General features: G+C 45.7%; 1 protein-coding gene across 3 annotated transcripts in view; it reads right to left on the reverse strand.

Annotated features, from left to right (window-relative positions):
- The window catches only part of GCGR (glucagon receptor), a 68,520-nt gene extending 55,596 nt beyond the window's left edge, over nt 1-12,924 (reverse strand). For 2 of the 3 annotated variants that reach the window (XM_063456216.1, XM_063456213.1), the window contains exon 1: nt 12,861-12,924. The gene's annotated coding sequence lies outside the window, so the exon portion shown is untranslated. The remainder of the gene's footprint in view (nt 1-12,860) is intronic. The other variant, XM_063456215.1, reaches the window with a different exon arrangement.
- Between the last annotated feature and the right edge of the window lie 11,328 nt (nt 12,925-24,252).

Consider the following 24,252-nt stretch of genomic DNA (forward strand, 5'->3'; position numbering starts at 1 on the left):
CACTTCTGTGGAACACCTACATTATAAATATTAAAATGAAACAATTCAAGAATAAACAAATGATACAAAATGCACAAAAATGTTGCTAAAACATGCAAAATATATTGACCTTTAGTGAACTGACCCAGTGGGGTTACACAGCTTAGCAAGAACCGATTCTGCAAACTGGCATTACGAGATAAGGAAGATGGTTTCTTTCCCCCAAAATAGAGAAGGAAGTATAAACACAGGGTTAATAAAAAGGGAGACTAATATCTGGGCTTTTTATTTAAAGAGGCAGAATAGGCATTGCAGCCACTACCAATACTGAAACATGATCAGCCCAGACATAGATGGTCAGATATACAGTGATTGATCTTAGGATCTGACAGTGAATGACAGAAAACATTTATTAACGAATACGAGAATTATAGAAAATCAACAAGATTGTTGGAATCTGTTGGCCAGTTTAGTAAAACAAAGTGTTTTGGGATTTTTTTTCAGCTCAGCAACTGTGAGTTAAAATTAGCAATTCCTTTGGTGATTTGCCACAATTTCCATTTAGTAATTAAGCCCCTAATACTAGTTTACCTTCTATCACTGCCCACACAATGACTGAACAAACACTCTCCACTTTATGATACTTTCTTATCTAATGAAATATTTTCTAAAATGCTTCTCCGCTACCAAGACTCCAGTCGTCGTATAGTTAGGCTTTACAGTTATTCCGCTAACAGTTACCTTCTATGGGATAAAAACATAGCAGCCAAATGTCCCTATTTAGGAGGGATAGTCCCTATTTTGGGCTCAAATCCTACTGCCCCTCTTTTATATCCCAATGTCCATTCTTTTCAGAAAACTCTGTTTGTCTGAGTGATTGAATACCAGAGCTCCACAGCAATAATATCTACAGCAATGTGTCTTTAAACTACAACAAATGTAAATAAATGTTTAGAAATCAGTCTGTGTAAATATAAAATGCGTGGATTTCGTTAAAATTATTCTTTAGTTGCATAAATTGTTATTAATGATTACCTAAAATTTCCCAGAACAGACCTTGTAGTGCTTGTAGTGTTCCTATAAATAGTAACATTAATATGGTTCTAGTGCAGAAGATATTGGGGTATTGATTAAGTGTGAGCTGCTGTGCTCACTGAGTATTCTATACACAGCAATAAGCAGGTCTAACTGCTTGGATCAGTGGCAGCAGCCGAATACGCACTGCTTAGAGAAGGGATACTGACCTGGACTCACTGATAATAAAAAGGCCTGATCGAAATTAAAGCCCTGGCTTTACCGCTTTACCTTTTATAACATTGCTGTGTAGCACGTATGAATATATACAATGAATAAAAACAGCCAAGCACTATAGATAATTCCGCTCCCACACATCTGCAGTGCCAAAGTTAGCCATCATTGCCCTACAACCATCATTACGGATAAATGGCATGCAATGGTTTTAACAATGGATGCTGTAACATTCGATGAGAGATAGAATTTTAGCAATAAATACCAGCCGTGAATATTGCCATAACAATAAAAAGGATCCGTTCAATCAGAGGCAAAGCAGTTAAAAACCACACAAAACCAAATCCGTATAGTACCCCATGTATTCTGGCCACACACAGAAATATGGTGTCACGCCTGGGTGGAAGCGTTAAAACTCCTCTCTGGCTAAAGTTTTCCTTTAGAGGTTTCAGTAAATGGTTAATATCTCCATTTGGTACTGGATTACATTTCCCAGGAGACATTTTATATACAATCACTTTATTAGCAAAAGTATTGAAATACAGGACACGATTACTTTAATAATGCGGAAACGTACCTAGACATGGACGCTCAATTCAATTAGCCAGGGATATACACAGATATTGGCCACTTACCCCGATATCAAGAGGAATGACCCAGACATAAACTTTCCACTCAAATTGTCATCAATACACTCTTTGGGGTTTAGTCACTAAATCAAAACTTCCACAATCCCAGCTAATCTTAAAACAGGGAACCTCATCACCAATCTCATCTAATCCAACAGTAATGATACAAACCTGATTCTGATCTAACTTTACCATACATAACCTGGTCCCAATCGGATCTAACCCTACGATACATAACCTGATCCCAATCTGAGCTAACCCTACCATACATAACCTGATCCCAATCTGATCAAACCCTACCATACATAACCTAATCCCAATCGGATCTAACCCTACGATACATAACCTGAACCAATCTGATCTAACCCTACAATACATAACCTGAACCAATCTGATATAACCCTACGATACATAACCTGGTCCCAATCTGATCTAACCCTACGATACATAACCTGGTCCCAATCTGATCTAATACTACGATACATAACCTGAACCAATCTGATCTAACCCTACCATACATAACCTAATCCCAATCTGATCTAACCCTACCATACATAACCTGAACCAATCTGATCTAACCCTACCATATATAACCTAATCCCAATCTGATCTAACCCTACCATACATAACCTGATCCCAATCTGATCTAACCCTACCATACATAACCTGATCCCAATCTGATCTAACCCTACCATACATAACCTGATCACAATCTGATCTAATCCTACCATACATAACCTGAACTCCAATCTGATCTAGCCCTACCATACATAACCTGATCCCAATCTGATCTAACCCTACGGTACATAACATGATCCCAATCTGATCTAACCCTACCATACATAACCTAATCCCAATCTGATCTAACCCTACCATACATAACCTGATCAAACCCTACCATACATAACCTAATCCCAATCTGATCTAACCCTACCATACATAACCTGATCCCAATTTGATCTAACCCTACGGTACATAACCTGATCCCCAATCTGATCCAACCCTACCATACATAACCTGATCCCAATCTGATCTAACCCTACCATACATAACCTGATCCCAATCTGATCAAACCCTACCATACATAACCTGATCCCAATCTGATCGAACCCTACCATACATAACCTCATCCCAATCTGATGTAACCCTACCATACATAACCTGATCCCAATCTGAGCTAACCCTACCATACATAACCTGATCCCAATCTGATCTAACCCTACCATACATAACCTGATCCCAATCTGATCTAGCCCTACCATACATAACCTCATCCCAATCTGATGTAACCCTACCATACATAACCTGATCCCAATCTGAGCTAACCCTACCATACATAACCTGATCCCAATCTGATCTAACCCTACCATACATAACCTGATCCCAATCTGATCTAGCCCTACCATACATAACCTAATCCCAATCTGATCTAACCCTACCATACATAACCTGATCCCAATCTGATCGAACCCTACCATACATAACCTGAACCAATCTGATCTAACCCTACCATACATAACCTAATCTCAATCTGATCTAACCCTACCATACATAACCTGATCCCAATCTGATCTAGCCCTACGATACATAACCTGATCCAGATCTGATCTAATCCTACCATACATAACCTGATCCCAATCTGATCTAACCCTACCATACATAACCTGATCCCAATCTGATCTAACCCTACCATACATAACCTGATCCCAATCTGATCGGACCCTACCATACATAACCTGATCCCAATCTGATCTAACCCTACCATACATAATCTAATCCCAATCTGATCTAACCCTACCATACATAACCGGATCCCAAACTGATCGAACCCTACCATACATAACCTGAACCAATCTGATCCAACCCTACCATACATAACCTAATCTCAATCTGATCTAACCCTACCATACATAACCTAATCCCAATCTGATCGAACCCTACCATACATAACCTGATCCCAACCTGATATAACCCTACCATACATAACCTGATCCCAATCTGATCTAACCCTACCATACATAACCTGATCCCAATCTGATATAACCCTACCATACATAACCTGATCCCAATCTGATCTAACCCTACCATACATAACCTGATCCCAATCTGATCGGACCCTACCATACATAACCTGATCCCAATCTGATCTAACCCTACCATACATAATCTAATCCCAATCTGATCTAACCCTACCATACATAACCTGATCCCAATCTGATCAAACCCTACCATACATAACCTGAACCAATCTGATCTAACCCTACCATACATAACCTAATCTCAATCTGATCTAACCCTACCATACATAACCTGATCCCAATCTGATCTAACCCTACCATACATAACCTGATCCCAATCTGATCTAACCCTACCATACATAACCTAATCCCAATCTGATTGAACCCTACCATACATAACCTGATCCCAACCTGATATAACCCTACCATACATAACCTGATCCCAATCTGATCTAACCCTACCATACATAACCTGATCCCAATCTGATCTAACCCTACCATACATAACCTAATCTCAATCTGATCTAACCCTACCATACATAACCTGATCCCAATCTGATCTAACCCTACCATACATAACCTAATCTCAATCTGATCTAACCCTACCATACATAACCCGATCCCAATCTGATCTTGCCCTACCATACCTAACCTGATCCCAATCTGATCTAATTCTACCATACATAACCTAATCCCAATCGATCGAACCCTACCATACATAACCTGATATAACTCTACCATACATAACCTGATCCCAATCTGATCTAACCCTACCATACATAACCTGATCCCAATCTGATCTAACCCTACCATACATAACCTAATCCCAATCTGATCGAACCCTACCATACATAACCTGATCCCAATCTGATCTAACCCTACCATACATAACCTGATCCCAATCTGATCTAACCCTACCATACATAACCTGATCCCAATCTGATCTAACCCTACCATACATAACCTAATCCCAATCTGATCTAACCCTACCATACATAACCTGATCCCAATCTGATCTAACCCTACCATACATAACCTGATCCCAATCTGATCTAACCCTACCATACATAACCTGATCCCAATCTGATCTAACCCTACCATACATAACCTAATCCCAATCTGATCTAACCCTACCATACATAACCTAATCCCAATCTGATCTAACCCTACCATACATAACCTGATCCCAATCTGATCTAACCCTACCATACATAACCTGATCCCAATCTGATCTAACCCTACCATACATAACCTGATCCCAATCTGATCTAACCCTACCATACATAACCTGATCCCAATCTGATCTAACCCTACCATACATAACCTGATCCCAATCTGATCTAACCCTACCATACATAACCTAATCCCAATCTGATCTAACCCTACCATACATAACCTGATCCCAATCTGATCGAACCCTACCATACATAACCTGAACCAATCTGATCTAACCCTACCATACATAACCTGATCCCAATCTGATCTAACCCTACCATACATAACCTAATCCCAATCTGATCTAACCCTACCATACATAACCTGATCCCAATCTGATCTAACCCTACCATACATAACCTGATCCCAATCTGATCTAACCCTACCATACATAACCTGATCCCAATCTGATCTAACCCTACCATACATAACCTGATCCCAATCTGATCTAACCCTACCATACATAACCTGATCCCAATCTGATCTAACCCTACCATACATAACCTGATCCCAATCTGATCTAACCCTACCATACATAACCTGATCCCAATCTGATCTAACCCTACCATACATAACCTGATCCCAATCTGATCTAACCCTACCATACATAACCTGATCCCAATCTGATCTAATCCTACCATACATAACCTGATCCCAATCTGATCTAATCCTACCATACATAACCTGATCCCAATCTGATCTAATCCTACCATACATAACCTGATCCCAATCTGATCTAATCCTACGATATGGAACCTTATCCCAGTCCTTACTATAGTAAACCAAATTCTTAATCTGATCTAATTCTACAATATGCAACTTGATCCAAATACAATCTAATCCCAATCTGATCTAATCTTACAATGGGGAACCTAATCCACAATCTGATCCGAATAGGATCTAATCACACAAAAAGGAACAAAATCACAATTTCATCTAATGCTACGATAAGGAACTTTATCTCAATCTGTTCTAATTCTACAATGCATAACCAAATCCCAAATCTGATCTAATCCTATGATAGGGAACCGGAATCCAATAGGATGTAATCCCATGACATGAATCAAACCCTATAACAGGTTTACAGAGTCTAATCTCAGGTTCCAGTTAGTTCAGACGCTCTACGAACTCCCAGGGGGTTCATTCAATAAACATGGAATTTTAGTGAAATGAAAATGGAATTGCAACCTTTAGGCCACAATAGTTGGTTTGGAAAAAACAATCTGCGGCTCAGCTCCTAAACAGGTTCAAGAGTACGATTTTATTTTTTTTACCGTTTCTAATGCTTCTTCTTAACAAACTCAACATTTACCATATTTTTCCAGGGAAGTTCTCCCAATTACCACCTTTATCCAGGAAATTCTATTTCTAAAATGTAAAATCTAATAATAGCATTCCTGGCACACTCGGTGTCCAATACTCCATTAAACTCTGCCAGCATGTTCCCCAATTACACCAAATCTGTGCTCACGCCGAAAATCCCTTCTACTCCCAGTATACGCACTCACAGTTGTCAACATTAATAACATTCACCATTCACACTCCCATTCTTATTAATATTATATATTCCAGTAACGTACCCCCGTTTTCCATGTTTATCTATTTATTGAGTCAGAATGCCTTATATTTGCTGTATTTCTCATATTTGCTATCGCTCTATATACCATCCCAAATACTCATGAAAGATTATTCACTAAAGTGTAAATTGATGGGAATTCATAGTAAATTTAAAATTCTGAGGCAAAATAGGCAACTTGAGAAAATTCTCCTATTCAGCTATTCTTTCAATTCTGCTACGTTGGCCTTAAATTTCACATTGACTTTGAATTGAATTGCTGGCAATTCTCACCCTGTCTGTATCCCTCTACACCCAGTCCACCAATACTCTCTCAGAGGTTCTTCACAAAAATGAGAAAAAATAATTAGCTGCCATCTCCATATTGGAGTAAAAATCAGTCCTCCAATCCAATGTTGCTCTTGGGAGAGTGGCATTTTGCCACGCATGCACTCTCCAATCCAATGCTTCTCTATAAGAGGCATTTTATTGGGCAAAATCTCGGGTAATGTCAGTATTGTTGCTATCATCACCAGAGGCGGACCTGGAGACTATAGTGGAGGAGTCCCGGGACTGGAAACAAGGTGAGTAATATTTATTTAGAAAAATTTTTACAAGGCAAAGGGGTTGGACAGTGTGCCCATTGCAAGAAGGAAGCCTGTAGTCCCAAAATAACAATTGTTATTTTCGGGACTAGAGATTCCCTTAAATGTCAATATAGCCACAGTGGAAACAGTGTGTAAATCAGGTACGCTTTCAGTTGTTCTACTCTGAACTTAAAGGAACACTATAGGGTCAGGATCACAAACATGTATTCCTGACCATATAGTGCTTAAAACACTCTATGCCCCCCCCCCCCGCCCCCCCCCCAAACATCAGAAGTGGTGATCTTAGCCAATCACAATTCTTTCCTATAGGTAAGCACTGGATTGACTGAGATTGCCAAGAAGGTGAGACGGTACGGATCCAAACACCACCCTGGCCAATCAGCATTTCCTAATAGAGATGCATTGAATCAATGCATCTCCATGAGGAAAATGCAGCGTCTTCATGCAGAGGGTGGGGATACTGAATGTCAGTCACACTGTGCAGCACTGCCCCAGGAGGCACCTCTAGTAGCCATCTGAGGAGTGGCCAGTGGACGTATGAAAAGACAGTGTTTACTGCAAAAAGCCTGCAGGGACTGACACTAGAGGTGCTTCCCGGTTCACTGCTGCAAATTGTGCAGCGCTGACACACACTGGTATTAGGCAGCATGAGGCATGTATTCAGTTCAATCTAACTTTTTGTTTATCTCCTTAAAGGAACACTAGAGTCACTAGAACAACTACAGTTTAATGTTAGCTGTTCGGTTGTCGATAGCCTGTCCCTGCAGACATTTTAATGTAAATTAAATTGTCAAGAAAAGGCAGTGTTAACATTGCTGCCTAGGAACACCTCTAGTGACCGTTACTCAGAGGGCCACTAGAAGTGCTTCCTGGGTCAGTGCTGCACAATGGGCAGCAATGACGTTCAGCGTCTCCACGCTCTACATGAAAGGAGGAGATGCTTACTGGCACAGTATATTGCCTTGCATGCACGATAGTCTCGCTGTGGAAAAGCATTGGATTGGCTAGATCATTATGTTTAATGGTCTCAGCCATGCAGGCAGTGCAGGACGGCGCCAACTGATAAAAAAACAGTGTGGAGTGGGAGAAAAGGTGAGTAAAATCACCTTTTACTCCACTGACCTGAGCGGTGGGTTTAACACTATAGTGTCAGGAATACATGTTTGTGTTCCAGAAACTATAGTGTTCCTTTACATTTGAAATTCACTTTGAATTCTCACTTTACTAAATATCACTCTCTGTATTATTTCACACCTAGACCCCCAATACTATCTGAATCCCCTCACACCCAGTCCTCAATAATATATATATATTACCTCACAACCAATCCATCAATACTCACTGTATCTCTCCACAAACAACCTTCATTGCCTCACACTCAGTCCCCCAATACTCACTGTATCACCTCCCACCCAGTCTCCAATACTATCTGTATCACCTCATACCCAGTCCTCAATAATATCTATATTACCTCACACCCAGACCGCCAATACTCACTGTATCACCTCCCCCCCCAGTCTCCAATACTATCTATATTACCTCACACTCAGTCCCCCAATACTCACTGTATCACCACACACCCAGTCCCCCCCCATACTATCTGTATCCCTTCTCGCCAGTCACTCAATACTGACTCACACCAAGTCACCCAGTACTCTCTATATTACCTCACATCTAGTTCCCCAATACTCTCTGTATTACCTCACACCCAGTCCCCCAATGCTCTCTGTATCTCTCCACAAACAACGTTCATTGCCTCACACCCAGTCCCCCAATACTTACTTTATCACCTCACACCCAGTCCCCCAATACTATCTGTATCACCTCCCCCCCAGTCTCCAATACTATCTGTATTACCTTACACTCAGTACCCCAATACTCACTGTATCACCTCACACACAGTCCTCAATAATATCTAGATTACCTCACACCCAGTCCCCCAATACTCACTGTATCACCTCACACCCAGTCCCCCAATACTCACTGTATCACCACACACCCAGTCCCCCCCCATACTATCTGTATCCCTTCTCGCCAGTCACTCAATACTGACTCACACCAAGTCACCCAGTACTCTCTATATGACCTCACATCTAGTTCCCCAATACTCTCTGTATTACCTCACACCCAGTCCCCCAATACTCTCTGTATCCCTCCACAAACAACGTTCATTGCCTCACACCCAGTCCCCCAATACTTACTTTATCACCTCACACCCAGTCCCCCAATACTATCTGTATCACCTGCCACCCAGTCTCCAATACTCTCTATATTACCTCACACCCAGTCCCCCAATAATCACTGTATCACCTCACACACAGTCCTCAATAATATCTATATTACCTCACACACAGTCCTCAATAATATCTATATTACCGCACACACAGTCCCTCAATACTCACTGTATCACCTCACACCCAGTCTTCAATACTATCTGTATCCCCTCACACCAAGCCCCACAATACTCACTGTATCACCTCATAACCAGTCTCCAATATTAACTCACACTCAGTCCCCCAATACTCACTGTATCACCTCACACACAGTCCTCAATAATATCTATATTACCTCACACCCAGTCCCCCCATACTATCTGTATCCCTTCTCGCCAGTCACTCAATACTGACTCACACCCAGTCCCCCAATACTCTCTATATTACCTCACACCCAGTCCATCAATACTATCTGTATCCCCTCACACCCAGTCCATCAATACAATACCCTCACACCCAGTCCATCAATACTATCTGTATCCCCGCACACCCAGTCCATCAATACAATACCCTCACACCCAGTCCATCAATACTATCTGTATCCCCTCACACCCAGTCCATCAATACTATCTGTAGCCCCTCACACCCAGTCCATCAATACTATCTGTATCCCCGCACACCCAGTCCATCAATACAATACCCTCACACCCAGTCCATCAATACTATCTGTATCCCCTCACACCCAGTCCATCAATACTATCTGTATCCCCTCACCCCCAATCCATCAATACTATCTGTATCCCCTCACACCCAGTCCATCAATACTATCTGTATCCCCTCACCCCCAGTCCATCAATACTATCTGTATCCCCGCACACCCAGTCCATCAATACAATACCCTCACACCCAGTCCATCAATACTATCTGTATCCCCTCACACCCAGTCCATCAATACTATCTGTATCCCCTCACACCCAGTCCATCAATACTATCTGTATCCCCGCACACCCAGTCCATCAATACTATCTGTATCCCCTCACCCCCAGTCCATCAATACTATCTGTATCCCCGCACACCCAGTCCATCAATACAATACCCTCACACCCAGTCCATCAATACTATCTGTATCCCCTCACACCCAGTCCATCAATACTATCTGTATCCCCTCACACCCAGTCCATCAATACTATCTGTATCCCCTCACACCCAGTCCATCAATACTATCTGTATCCCCGCACACCCAGTCCATCAATACTATCTGTATACCCTCACACCCAGTCCATCAATACTATCTGTATACCCTCACACCCAGCCCATCAATACTATCTATATTACCTTACACCCAGTCCTCAGAGCACCATCTACTCACTCACAGTCCTGTACTCAGAGCACCATCCACTCACTCACAGTACTGTACTCAGAGCCCCATCCACTCACTCAGAGTACTGTACTCAGAGCCCCATCCACTCACTCACAGTACTGTACTCAGAGCCCCATCCACTCACTCACAGTACTGTACTCAAAGCCCCATCCACTCACTCACAGTACTGTACTCAGAGCCCCATCCACTCACTCACAGTACTGTACTCAAAGCCCCATCCACTCACTCACAGTACTGTACTCAGAGCCCCATCCACTCACTCACAGTACTGTACTCAGAGCCCCATCCACTCACTCACAGTCCTGCACTCAGAGCACCATCCACTCACTCACAGTACTGTACTCAGAACACCATCCACTCACTCACAGTACTGTACTCAGAGCACCATCCACTCACTCACAGTACTGTACTCAGAGCCCCATCCACTCACTCACAGTACTGCACTCAGAGCACCATCCACTCACTCACAGTACTGTACTCAGAGCACCATCCACTCACTCACAGTCCTGCACTCAGAGCACCATCCACTCACTCACAGTACTGTACTCAGAGCACCATCCACTCACTCAGAGTAGTGTACTCAGAGCACCATCCACTCACTCAGAGTACTGTACTCAGAGCACCATCCACTCACTCACAGTACTGTACTCAGAGCCCCATCCACTCACTCACAGTACTGTACTCAGAGTACCATCTACTCACACACAGTGTAATGTCTTCCTCTGTTCCCTCTCCGGTACAGTATACAAACCCAAATCCCGTGTAGCCAACACTCATAATCAGTGACTAAATGTACCCTGCTGCACTCTCTCTCATTCCAGCTCAATGCGATCCTTTGGAATCTTGACTCTCACTCATTGAACCCTGTGTCACACTCACTGCATTCTAACTCACACTCACTGAGCTCCTTCTACTTACTGCTTTCTGATTTGGATTCAAGGCATATTTCTTATTACTCACTGAACCTTCTTTCAAAGGTAAAACAACAAAGCATTTAACATACCCAGCCTACCTCACACTAAGTGCCCACTCACCTCCAAGACTCCACTCATTGCCCACCCACCTTATACTCAGTGCCCACTCATTGCTTACCCACCTTATACTCAGTGCCCACTCATTGCTCACCCACCTCACACTAAGTGCCCACTCACCTCCAAGACTCCACTCATTGCCCACCCACCTTACACTCAGTGCCCACTCATTGCCCACCCACCTTATACTCAGTGCCCACTCATTGCTCACCCACCTTACATTTAGTGCCCACTCATTGCTCACCCACCTTACACTTAGTGCCCACTCATTGCTCACCCACCTTACACTCAGTGCCCACTCATTGCCCACCCACCTTACACTCAGTGCCCACTCATTGCCCACCCACCTTACACTCAGTGCCCACTCACCTTACACTCAGTGCCCACTCATTGCCCACCCACCTTACACTCAGTGCCCACTCATTTCCCACCCTCCTTACACTTAGTGCCCACCCACCTTATACTCAGTGCCCACTCATTGCCCACCCTCCTTACACTTAGTGCCCACTCATTGCCCACCCACCTTACACTCAGTGCCCACTCATTGCCCACCCACCTTACACTCAGTGCCCACCCTCCTTACATTTAGTGCCCACTCATTGCCCACCCACCTTATACTCAGTGCCCACTCATTGCCCACCCACCTTACACTCAGTGCCCACCCTCCTTACATTTAGTGCCCACTCATTGCCCACCCATCTTATACTCAGTGCCCACTCATTGCTCACCCTCCTTACATTTAGTGCCCACCCTTTGCCCACCCACCTTATACTCAGTGCCCACTCATTGCTCACCCACCTTATACTCAGTGCCCACTCATTGCTCACCCTCCTTACACTTAGTGCCCACTCATTGCTCACCCTCCTTACACTCAGTGCCCACTCATTGCTCACCCTCCTTACACTTAGTGCCCACTCATTGCTCACCCACCTTACACTAAGTGCCCACTCACTCTCCCCAGCCTGCCCTCATTGTTGACTTACCGTCCCCATCCTGCCCTCAGTGCTCACTCACCCTCTGCAGCCACATCCTCCACTCCGCTCTGAGCTCAACTTTCCGAACCGGAGCTCCGAGCCCCGCCCACTCGGTGACAGCACAGGCCACGCCCCCCGCAGGTGGCTGAGACAGAGCGAGAACCGGCACCTACCGACTGCACGGGGCACCTACCGACACCACGGGGCACTTACCGAAACCACGGGGCACCTAGCGACCGCACGGGCACTTACCGACAGCACGGGGCACTTACCGACCGCACGGGGCACCTACCGACAGCGTAAGGTACTTACTGTCAGCACGGGGCCCCAGCACACTCACCCTCCCCGGCAATGACCATCCTCAGTAACCATCCCAGCCAGCCCCATCTCTGCTGGGAGTCCCTGCCCTGCACCCACTGACATTACTGTCCAAATATTCCTAACCCCCCCCCGACCTCACACCAATACCCCCTGACCTCACACCAATAACTCCTGACCTCACATTGTGCCCCTTACTGTGCTCTGTAATACCCCCTGACCTCACACCAATACCCCCTGACCTCACACTAATACCCCTGACCTCACACCAATACCCCCTGACCTCACACCAATACCCCCTGACCTCACATTGTGCCCCTTACTGTGCTCTGTAATACCCCCTGACCTCGCACCAATACCCCCTGACCTCACATTGTGCCCCTTACTGTGCTCTGTAATGCCCCCTGACCTCACTCTGTGCCGCTTACTATACTCTGTAATACCCCCTGACCTCACTCTGTGCCCCTTACTGTGCTCTGTAATACCCCCTGACCTCACACTGTGCCCCTTACTGTGCTCTGTAATACCCCCTGACCTCACACTGTGCCCCTTACTGTGCTCTGTAATACCCCCTGACCTCACACTGTGCGCCTTACTGTACTCTGTAATACCACCTGACCTCACACTGTGCCCCTTACTGTACTCTGTAATACCCCCTGACCTCACACTGTGCCCCTTACTGTGCTCTGTAATACCCCCTGACCTCACACTGTGCCCCTTACTGTACTCTGTAATACCCCCTGACCTCACACTGTGCCCCTTACTGTGCTCTGTAATACCCCCTGACCTCACTCTGTGCCGCTTACTATACTCTGTAATACCCCCTGACCTCACTCTGTGCCCCTTACTGTGCTCTGTAATACCCCCTGACCTCACACTGTGCCCCTTACTGTGCTCTGTAATACCCCCTGACCTCACACTGTGCGCCTTACTGTACTCTGTAATACCACCTGACCTCACACTGTGCCCCTTACTGTACTCTGTAATACCCCCTGACCTCACACTGTGCCCCTTACTGTGCTCTGTAATACCCCCTGACCTCACACTGTGCCCCTTACTGTACTCTGTAATAGCCCCTGACCTCACACTGTGCCCCTTACTGTGCTCTGTAATACCCCCTGACCTCACACTGTGCCCCTTACTGAGCTCTGTAATACCCCCTGACCTCACACTGTGCCCCTTACTGCGCTCTGTAATACCCCCTGACCTCACACTGTGCCCCTTACTGCGCTCTGTAATACCCCCTGACCTCACACTGTGCCCCTTACTGCGCTCTGTAATACCCCCTGACCTCACACTGTGCCCCTTACTGTACTCTGTAATAGCCCCTGACCTCACACTGTGCCCCTTACTGTGCTCTGTAATACCCCCTGACCTCACACTGTGCCCCTTACTGCGCTCTGTAATACCCCCTGACCTCACACTGTGCCCCTTACTGCGCTCTGTAATACCCCCTGACCTCACACTGTGCCCCTTACTGCGCTCATTAATACCCCCTGACCTCACACTGTGCCCCTTACTGCGCTCTGTAATACCCCCTGACCTCACACTGTGCCCCTTACTGCGCTCTGTAATACCCCCTGACCTCACACTGTGCCCCTTACTGCGCTCTGTAATACCCCCTGACCTCACACTGTGCCCCTTACTGTGCTCTGTAATACCCCCTGACCTCACACTGTGCCCCTTACTGTACTCTGTAATAGCCCCTGACCTCACACTGTGCCCCTTACTGTGCTCTGTAATACCCCCTGACCTCACACTGTGCCCCTTACTGCGCTCTGTAATACCCCCTGACCTCACACTGTGCCCCTTACTTTACCCTGTAATACCCCCTAACCTCACACTGTGCCCATTACTGCACTCGGTAATACCCCCTGACCTCACTCTGTGCCCCTTACTGTACTCTGTAATACCCCCTGACCTCACTCTGTGCCCCTTACTGTGCTCTTTAATACCCCCTGACCTCACACTGTGCCCCTTACTGTGCTCTGTAAAACTCCCTGACCTCACACCGTGCCCCTTACTGTACTCTGTAATACCACCTGACCTCACACTGTGCCCCTTAGTGTACTCTGTAATACCCCCTGAACTTACTCTGTGCTCCTTACTGCACTCTTTAATACCCCCTGACCTCACACTGTGCCCCTTACTACACTCTGTAATACCCCCTGACCTCACACTGTGCCCCTTACTGTACTCTGTAATACCCCCTGACCTCACACTGTGCCCCTTACTGTGCTCTGTAATACCCCCTGAACTCACACTGTGCCCCTTACTGTGCTCTATAATACCCCCTGACCTCACACGGTGCCCCTTACTGTACTCTGTAATAGCCCCTGACCTCACACTGTGCCCCTTACTGTGCTCTGTAATACCCCCTGACCTCACACTGTGCCCCGTACTGCACTCTGTAATACCCCCTGACCTCACACTGTGCCCCTTACTGTGCTTTGTAATACCCCCTGACCTCACACGGTGCCCCTTACTGTACTCTGTAATACCCCCTGACCTCACACTGTGCCCCTTACTGTACTCTGTAATACCCCCTGACCTCACACTGTACCCCTTACTGTAATCTGTAATACCCCCTGACCTCACTCTGTGCCCCTTACTGTAATCTGTAATACCCCCAGACCTCACACTGTGCCCCTTACTGTAATCTGTAATACCCCCTGACCTCACACTGTGCCCCTTACTGTGCTCTATAATACCCCCTGACCTCACACGGTGCCCCTTACTGTACTCTGTAATAGCCCCTGACCTCACACTGTGCCCCTTACTGTGCTCTGTAATACCCCCTGACCTCACACTGTGCCCCGTACTGCACTCTGTAATACCCCCTGACCTCACACTGTGCCCCTTACTGTGCTTTGTAATACCCCCTGACCTCACACGGTGCCCCTTACTGTACTCTGTAATACCCCCTGACCTCACACTGTGCCCCTTACTGTACTCTGTAATACCCCCTGACCTCACACTGTACCCCTTACTGTAATCTGTAATACCCCCTGACCTCACTCTGTGCCCCTTACTGTAATCTGTAATACCCCCTGACCTCACACTGTGCCCCTTACTGTAATCTGTAATACCCCCTGACCTCACACTGTGCCCCTTAGTGTACTCTGTAATACCCCCTGACCTCACACAGTGCCTCTTACTGTACTCTGTAATAAATACTTCCCCTGCTGTCTGAATAATTTAATCCCAAAAACATACTCTGCTGTGTGCTAACACAGAGCTCCACAGCAATACAATTTACAATGTGCATCACAGAGCTCCACACAAAAAAACTCACATGTACACGCAATGTGTATGCAGACATCATAAAGCTTCAACAGAAATTAAACTCACTGTAATATGGAGTGTGAGTCGATCACAGAGCTCCACAGCTATATAACTTGCATCAATGTGCAGTGTGTGTGAGCTCCACAGAGTCCACAGAGTGCAGAGCTCCACAGCTATATAACCTACAGCAATGTGCAGTGTGTGTGAGTGACTCGCAGAGCTCTGCAGCTATAGAACTTACAGCAATGTGCAGTATATGTGTGAGTGAATCACAGAGCTCCACAGCTATAGAACTTACAGCAATGTGCAGCATGTGTGAGTGAATCACAGAGCTCCACAGCTATATAACTTACAGCAATGTGCAGTGTGTGAATCACAGCGCTCCACCGCTATATAACTTACAGCAATGTGCAGTGTGTGAATCACAGAGCTCCACAGCTAAATAACTTACAGCAATGTGCAGTGTGTGAATCACAGAGCTCCACAGCTATAGAACTTACAGCAATGTGCAGTGTGTGAATCACAGAGCTCCACAGCTATAGAACTTACAGCAATGTGCAGTGTGTGAATCACAGCGCTCCACAGCTATATAACTTACAGCAATGTGCAGTGTGTGAATCACAGAGCTCCGCAGCTATACAACTTACAGCAATGTGCAGTGCGTGAATCACAGAGCTCCACAGCTATAGAACTTACAGCAATGTGCAGTGCGTGAATCACAGAGCTCCACAGCTATAGAACTTACAGCAATGTGCAGTGCGTGAATCACAGAGCTCCACAGCTATAGAACTTACAGCAATGTGCAGTGTGTGAATCACAGAGCTCCACCGCTATATAACTTACAGCAATGTGCAGTGTGTGAATCACAGAGCTCCACAGCTATATAACTTACAGCAATGTGCAGTGTGTGAATCACAGAGCTCCACAGCTATATAACTTACAGCAATGTGCAGTGTGTGAATCACAGAGCTCCACAGCTATAGAACTTACAGCAATGTGCAGTGTGTGAATCACAGAGCTCCACAGCTATTGAACTTACAGCAATGTGCAGTGTGTGAATCACAGAGCTCCACAGCTATAGAACTTACAGCAATGTGCAGTGTGTGAATCACAGAGCTCCACAGCTATATAACTTACAGCAATGTGCAGTGTGTGAATCACAGAGCTCCACAGCTATATAACGTACAGCAATGTGCAGTGTGTGAATCACAGAGCTCCACAGCTATAGAACTTACAGCAATGTGCAGTGTGTGAATCACAGAGCTCCACAGCTATTGAACTTACAGCAATGTGCAGTGTGTGAATCACAGAGCTCCACAGCTATTGAACTTACAGCAATGTGTAGTGCGTGAATCACAGAGCTCCACAGCTATTGAACTTACAGCAATGTGCAGTGTGTGAATCACAGAGCTCCACAGCTATTGAACTTACAGCAATGTGCAGTGCGTGAATCACAGAGCTCCACAGCTATTGAACTTACAGCAATGTGCAGTGCGTGAATCACAGAGCTCCACAGCTATTGAACTTACAGCAATGTGCAGTGTGTGAATCACAGAGCTCCACAGCTATTGAACTTACAGCAATGTGCAGTGCGTAAATCACAGAGCTCCACAGCTATTGAACTTACAGCAATGTGCAGTGCGTGAATCACAGAGCTCCACAGCTATTGAACTTACAGCAATGTGCAGTGCGTGAATCACAGAGCTCCACAGCTATAGAACTTACAGCAATGTGCAGTGTGTGAATCACAGAGCTCCACCGCTATATAACTTACAGCAATGTGCAGTGTGTGAATCACAGAGCTCCACAGCTATATAACTTACAGCAATGTGCAGTGTGTGAATCACAGAGCTCCACAGCTATATAACTTACAGCAATGTGCAGTGTGTGAATCACAGAGCTCCACAGCTATAGAACTTACAGCAATGTGCAGTGTGTGAATCACAGAGCTCCACAGCTATTGAACTTACAGCAATGTGCAGTGTGTGAATCACAGAGCTCCACAGCTATAGAACTTACAGCAATGTGCAGTGTGTGAATCACAGAGCTCCACAGCTATAGAACTTACAGCAATGTGCAGTGTGTGAATCACAGAGCTCCACAGCTATAGAACTTACAGCAATGTGCAGTGTGTGAATCACAGAGCTCCACAGCTATAGAACTTACAGCAATGTGCAGTGTGTGAATCACAGAGCTCCACAGCTATTGAACTTACAGCAATGTGCAGTGTGTGAATCACAGAGCTCCACAGCTATTGAACTTACAGCAATGTGCAGTGCGTGAATCACAGAGCTCCACAGCTATTGAACTTACAGCAATGTGCAGTGTGTGAATCACAGAGCTCCACAGCTATTGAACTTACAGCAATGTGCAGTGTGTGAATCACAGAGCTCCACAGCTATAGAACTTACAGCAATGTGCAGTATGTGTGAGTGAATCACAGAGCTCCACAGCTATTGAACTTACAGCAATGTGCAGTGCGTGAATCACAGAGCTCCACAGCTATTGAACTTACAGCAATGTGCAGTGTGTGAATCACAGAGCTCCACAGCTATTGAACTTACAGCAATGTGCAGTGTGTGAATCACAGAGCTCCACAGCTATAGAACTTACAGCAATGTGCAGTATGTGTGAGTGAATCACAGAGCTCCACAGCTATTGAACTTACAGCAATGTGCAGTGCGTGAATCACAGAGCTCCACAGCTATTGAACTTACAGCAGTGTGCAGTGTGTGAATCACAGAGCTCCACAGCTATTGAACTTACAGCAATGTGCAGTGTGTGAATCACAGAGCTCCACAGCTATATAACTTACAGCAATGTGCAGTGTGTGAATCACAGAGCTCCACAGCTATATAACTTACAGCAATGTGCAGTGTGTGAATCACAGAGCTCCACAGCTATATAACTTACAGCAGTGTGCAGTGTGTGAATCACAGAGCTCCACAGCTATTGAACTTACAGCAATGTGCAGTGTGTGAATCACAGAGCTCCACAGCTATTGAACTTACAGCAATGTGCAGTGTGTGAATCACAGAGCTCCACAGCTATATAACTTACAGCAATGTGCAGTGCGTGAATCACAGAGCTCCACAGCTATAGAACTTACAGCAATGTGCAGTGTGTGAATCACAGAGCTCCACAGCTATATAACTTACAGCAATGTGCAGTGTGTGAATCACAGAGCTCCACAGCTATAGAACTTACAGCAATGTGCAGTGCGTGAATCACAGAGCTCCACAGCTATTGAACTTACAGCAATGTGCAGTGTGTGAATCACAGAGCTCCACCGCTATTGAACTTACAGCAATGTGCAGTGTGTGAATCACAGAGCTCCACAGCTATAGAACTTACAGCAATGTGCAGTGTGTGAATCACAGAGCTCCACAGCTATAGAACTTACAGCAATGTGCAGTGCATGAATCACAGAGCTCCACAGCTATTGAACTTACAGCAATGTGCAGTGCGTGAATCACAGAGCTCCACAGCTATAGAACTTACAGCAGTGTGCAGTGTGTGAATCACAGAGCTCCACAGCTATTGAACTTACAGCAATGTGCAGTGTGTGAATCACAGAGCTCCACAGCTATAGAACTTACAGCAATGTGCAGTGTGTGAATCACAGAGCTCCACAGCTATTGAACTTACAGCAATGTGCAGTGTGTGAATCACAGAGCTCCACAGCTATTGAACTTACAGCAATGTGCAGTGTGTGAATCACAGAGCTCCACAGCTATTGAACTTACAGCAATGTGCAGTGTGTGAATCACAGAGCTCCACAGCTATAGAACTTACAGCAATGTGCAGTATGTGTGAGTGAATCACAGAGCTCCACAGCTATTGAACTTACAGCAATGTGCAGTGCTTATGATGACATATGAATGAATAGGGCACATTAAACCTTGAGCTTTTCCTTTTAAAACATTAATTGTGTCAACTTCCTCCTGCAATTTATAACAGATGCCCCTGTCTGACCACAGCACCAAATTTAGTAGTAATTGCCCCAAAAGTGGCATCTCACTAAATGATATTTTATTAAACCTGTCCAATGAAGAACAGATATTAACCCTTTTTTATGGGTGATGATTGGCCTTTAGAATAACGGAGTTTGTGCTCAGCAGGGAATGGCTGGGAAACTAAAACCAGTGGGAGTTTAGATTTACGTACAATACTTCCCTGCTCACAGCCTGTCAAAGAAACCCAGTGAGATACGGCCATAGTTCACATAAACAAAATTTGTTTTTTCCCCCAAGCGTTGGCTGTTTGTGTTAATATTGTTATCGTACAACTTTGGCACGGTTGCACCATCTATGGTTCAGGGCAAAGATTACTGACAACATGCCAACAGGAGCTCCTGTAAACACTGGTTTTAGCCTTCCGAGCTTCCACCATTCTTTAAAGTAACGCTGGACAAACCGAAGCTCCTATGATATTCCAGCTTCTATGATTTGCCATTCTAAAAGCAGGCAAAGCATCATGGTAGTTGTAGTTCTACAAATCTGGCGGGTTACCTTTTGCCCAGCACTGCCCTCGTCCTGTAAGGCAGGCTTGTTGACTGACATCCTCAATGTGTGCATATGTTCAGAATTCAAAGAGATTTTTTTTTATTCCAAAGGTTTTTTATTAAGCATTGGTGTGTACATCCGAAAGGCATATATGTGCGACAAAGATAATGTAGCAAGATAACGTCATAGTATAACATCGTACTGAACGGCATAATAATGAAAGGCAGGTAAATAATAGGTAGCTCTACGGTTGCACGATAAGTTGGATGGTCGATGGTAGCACAAAGCAAAACATGCTCCTATTTAAACATGTCAATATAACTCCGAACCCTGCAGTGTCAAACACCAACAGCCTAAATCGCCTCATCAAGCACAGCCTCTAAGTTTAGTGATACAATATTAAAATGAAAATAATATTACAATTAAGGTTATCAATTAAATGAAAAGATAAATATCCAGACTCTCCGTGGAGTCAGGAATAGGGTGAAGGGATTATGTGGAGGCCCTCGCGTGAGCTGCAGAGTATATTTATCTCCGGGTTCCCTTGGGTCTGGTTCGATGCACGTATCTCCAGGCGTTTCATCACGCCAAAGTAAAAGTGGGGTAGGTTGAACAAGGCGGTTCAGCGCATCTGAATAATAGTGCATGTGTACCTGTGCCTTATTTTAAAGTTGGTCGCGTGAGTTAGGCCTAGTGAGCAGATTGTGGTCAGTGCATATATCGCCTGCATGGCGACGAGCGGCCTGCGCATGGATAGTATATCAAGAAATCAGCGGTCAGTGGCTATGCAGCCAGAATGTCAGGTGGTCATGCGTGAAAAAAGCGCTGGCGTTAACTGTGTATTATGGCGAGTATCCGATGGCCTGTATGTCGCGTGGCGCGCGGTGGCATGACCTTTACCATTTACTTTAGCCTGTGGATAGTGCAGTGTATTGAGACCACTTTATGGGTCATTAAAGTAGCGGTAATGCATGTGATGGTGCACCTACATAGCTCAGGCAGTAGCCGAAGCTGGTCTTCACTATGAGCAAGCGTTATACTTTAGCATGCAGTATTCAACAACAGTAAACGGGGGCCCCCGGGGGCGGCGTTAAGCAGGAAATAATAATAATAAAACTTGTTCGTATGAAAACGGCATTAACTAAGAACATAAATAAAAGCCCCTAAGTAATCATTATGCATATCTAAGCATAGTTGTGGAACTTCTCAAGAGTCCGGATTTACACGTGAGCTTGCTTATAAGAATAGTCCTGGAATTTTCAGCTGTGCAGTAGGGTCTCATGGCAGAGACTGCGTGTTCGTTGTTGAGCGAAATCACAATACGGTGTAAGCGTTTAGATTTGTAAACAAGATAGTTGGCATGGTTAGTCCCGTAGATTGTCCCGTGCAGCAAGATCCCACAATATAGGCAGCGTATCTGATGTTGAGCCGAATTATAATACGGTAAGCTGTCCGCACACAGGGTCAGTGAGGTCTTTTAGGATGCCAGTCCTCCGTCTGTCCTCCCCTAGGACCTGCTCCCCCGCGGAGCGCTCCGCGATGCCGTGGGCACTCGGGGACCAGGCCAGTCCAGGAGACCCCCCCACCAAAGGTCCCAGCACCCGCTGTCCCCTGCACCTCCCAGAATCACTCACGCTGCCTGATAACACCTGGGCCCACGAGTCTCACCCAGTACAGGCCTCACACTTAGAGCCGGTGCACCTCCCCCCTCATGGCCACCGGTATACCGGAGGGGGTCGGTGCCCTCTAGCCCCACAGGACTCGCTGCGCCAGGGACATCCTTCTCTGGGCCCCCCTCAAATCCAGATGCATAGTCCAGAACTGTTACCAGGGGGCAGGCCACCCGGGGTGTCCGTCCGTGGGCCGGCAGCCGTCTGGGCCCCTCGAGCCGCATGCAGAAGCCTCCGCATAAAGGTAGGTAGACCTCTCCGTGCTTGCTTATATTCGGTCTGCACTTATCTGCTGAAGCCTTTGCCAGTGTAGGCGATCGACTCACGGGGGCTTCCGTTGCTGCGAAGGTCGTCACCATGTGGCCGGGATAACCCCCACCGGCCTGGGGGGGGGAGCGGGGCCGCGCCGCCGGCAGGGCCTGTCCGCGTGGAATCGGGTTTGGGTCTCTTACTTAACGTCCGCCCTGCTGGGCCGCATCGTCTTTCCAGGCTGCCGGTCATGTGCGGCCATGATTGCCTACTTTCCGCTTCCCGGTGCGTAATCGGTGCCTTACAGGTGTCTTTCTGGTGCAGGGTGCGTGTGCCACCACTTAATTACCGGGATGTGCCCTTTAGGATGTCTCACGACCGCTTTTTAAGTCGTTTTTTGGTATCTTGGGCCAGAGCTAAAGCTCGTGGCTGCCATCCAGCTCGGCGGCCCGGCCCCGCCCCCCCCCAAAGAGATTTATTGGCTAAACTCTGGATTGTACTAACAAAATTCAACTAAAACAGTCAAGATGTAATTATAGCCGAATTTCTCAAACTCAGCTATTTTAGCCTTAATTTAGCTTAGTTTAATTAAAAACTATAAAAGTGAATTTTGAGTTTAAGTCTAAACTACCTAAATAAAAGACGTATGTTTCACTATAGTGAGGAATCACAGTGAAGTTAAAGTGAATTTCAAATTTAAGGCCAGAATAGTGGAATTGAAAGCATAGATCACTTAGAGAAATTTTCCAGATCAACTTTTTTTTGTTTTTTTTGTTTTGTTGTGCCGGTGAGTACAGATAATCAACAAACGCCACAACAGCGTACACGGATGGATACATGCAAGCTACACAGTGTCATGAAAATGTGCACATTTTTTGTTTTATGAACAGGCTGAACGTAGCGGACATGTCTCAGTAGTGAGTAGGGTGGCAGTCAAGATGAGGGAGACATGCAGGTGATTCAATGGTAAATTAAAGTAAAACATGTATAAGTCAGGCTAGGTCAAATATCTAATAGTTATAGCCCCCAGGGGAGACCCCCCCTTTGGCTATGTGTGAGGAGTAACACAAGAAAATGCAAAACGTGTATCAGGAAAAGCAGCCCTGCCAGGCTGCCAGGGAGATCAAGCTTCAGATTGGGCAGTATATGCAGGGTAGGCAATGAGGTGGTACAATGCCAGGGATAGACTCACTCCTATGATCCCGATCAGCCCACTCCTTGTGTGGGTAAAGCACAGTCCTGTCCAGATGAGCTGCAGCTTGGGCTAGTCAGTCCACTTGAATACAGACTCTTGTTTCTGGGTCCGAGGTAGTGGGGGTTTGTGTGTGTCGGCGCCACGCAGGGAATTGGCGTCAGGCGCTCGCTGCCTCTCGA

Source organism: Pelobates fuscus, chromosome 5 (assembly GCF_036172605.1).
Source record: "Pelobates fuscus isolate aPelFus1 chromosome 5, aPelFus1.pri, whole genome shotgun sequence".
In the NCBI taxonomy this organism is placed as follows: domain Eukaryota; kingdom Metazoa; phylum Chordata; class Amphibia; order Anura; family Pelobatidae; genus Pelobates; species Pelobates fuscus.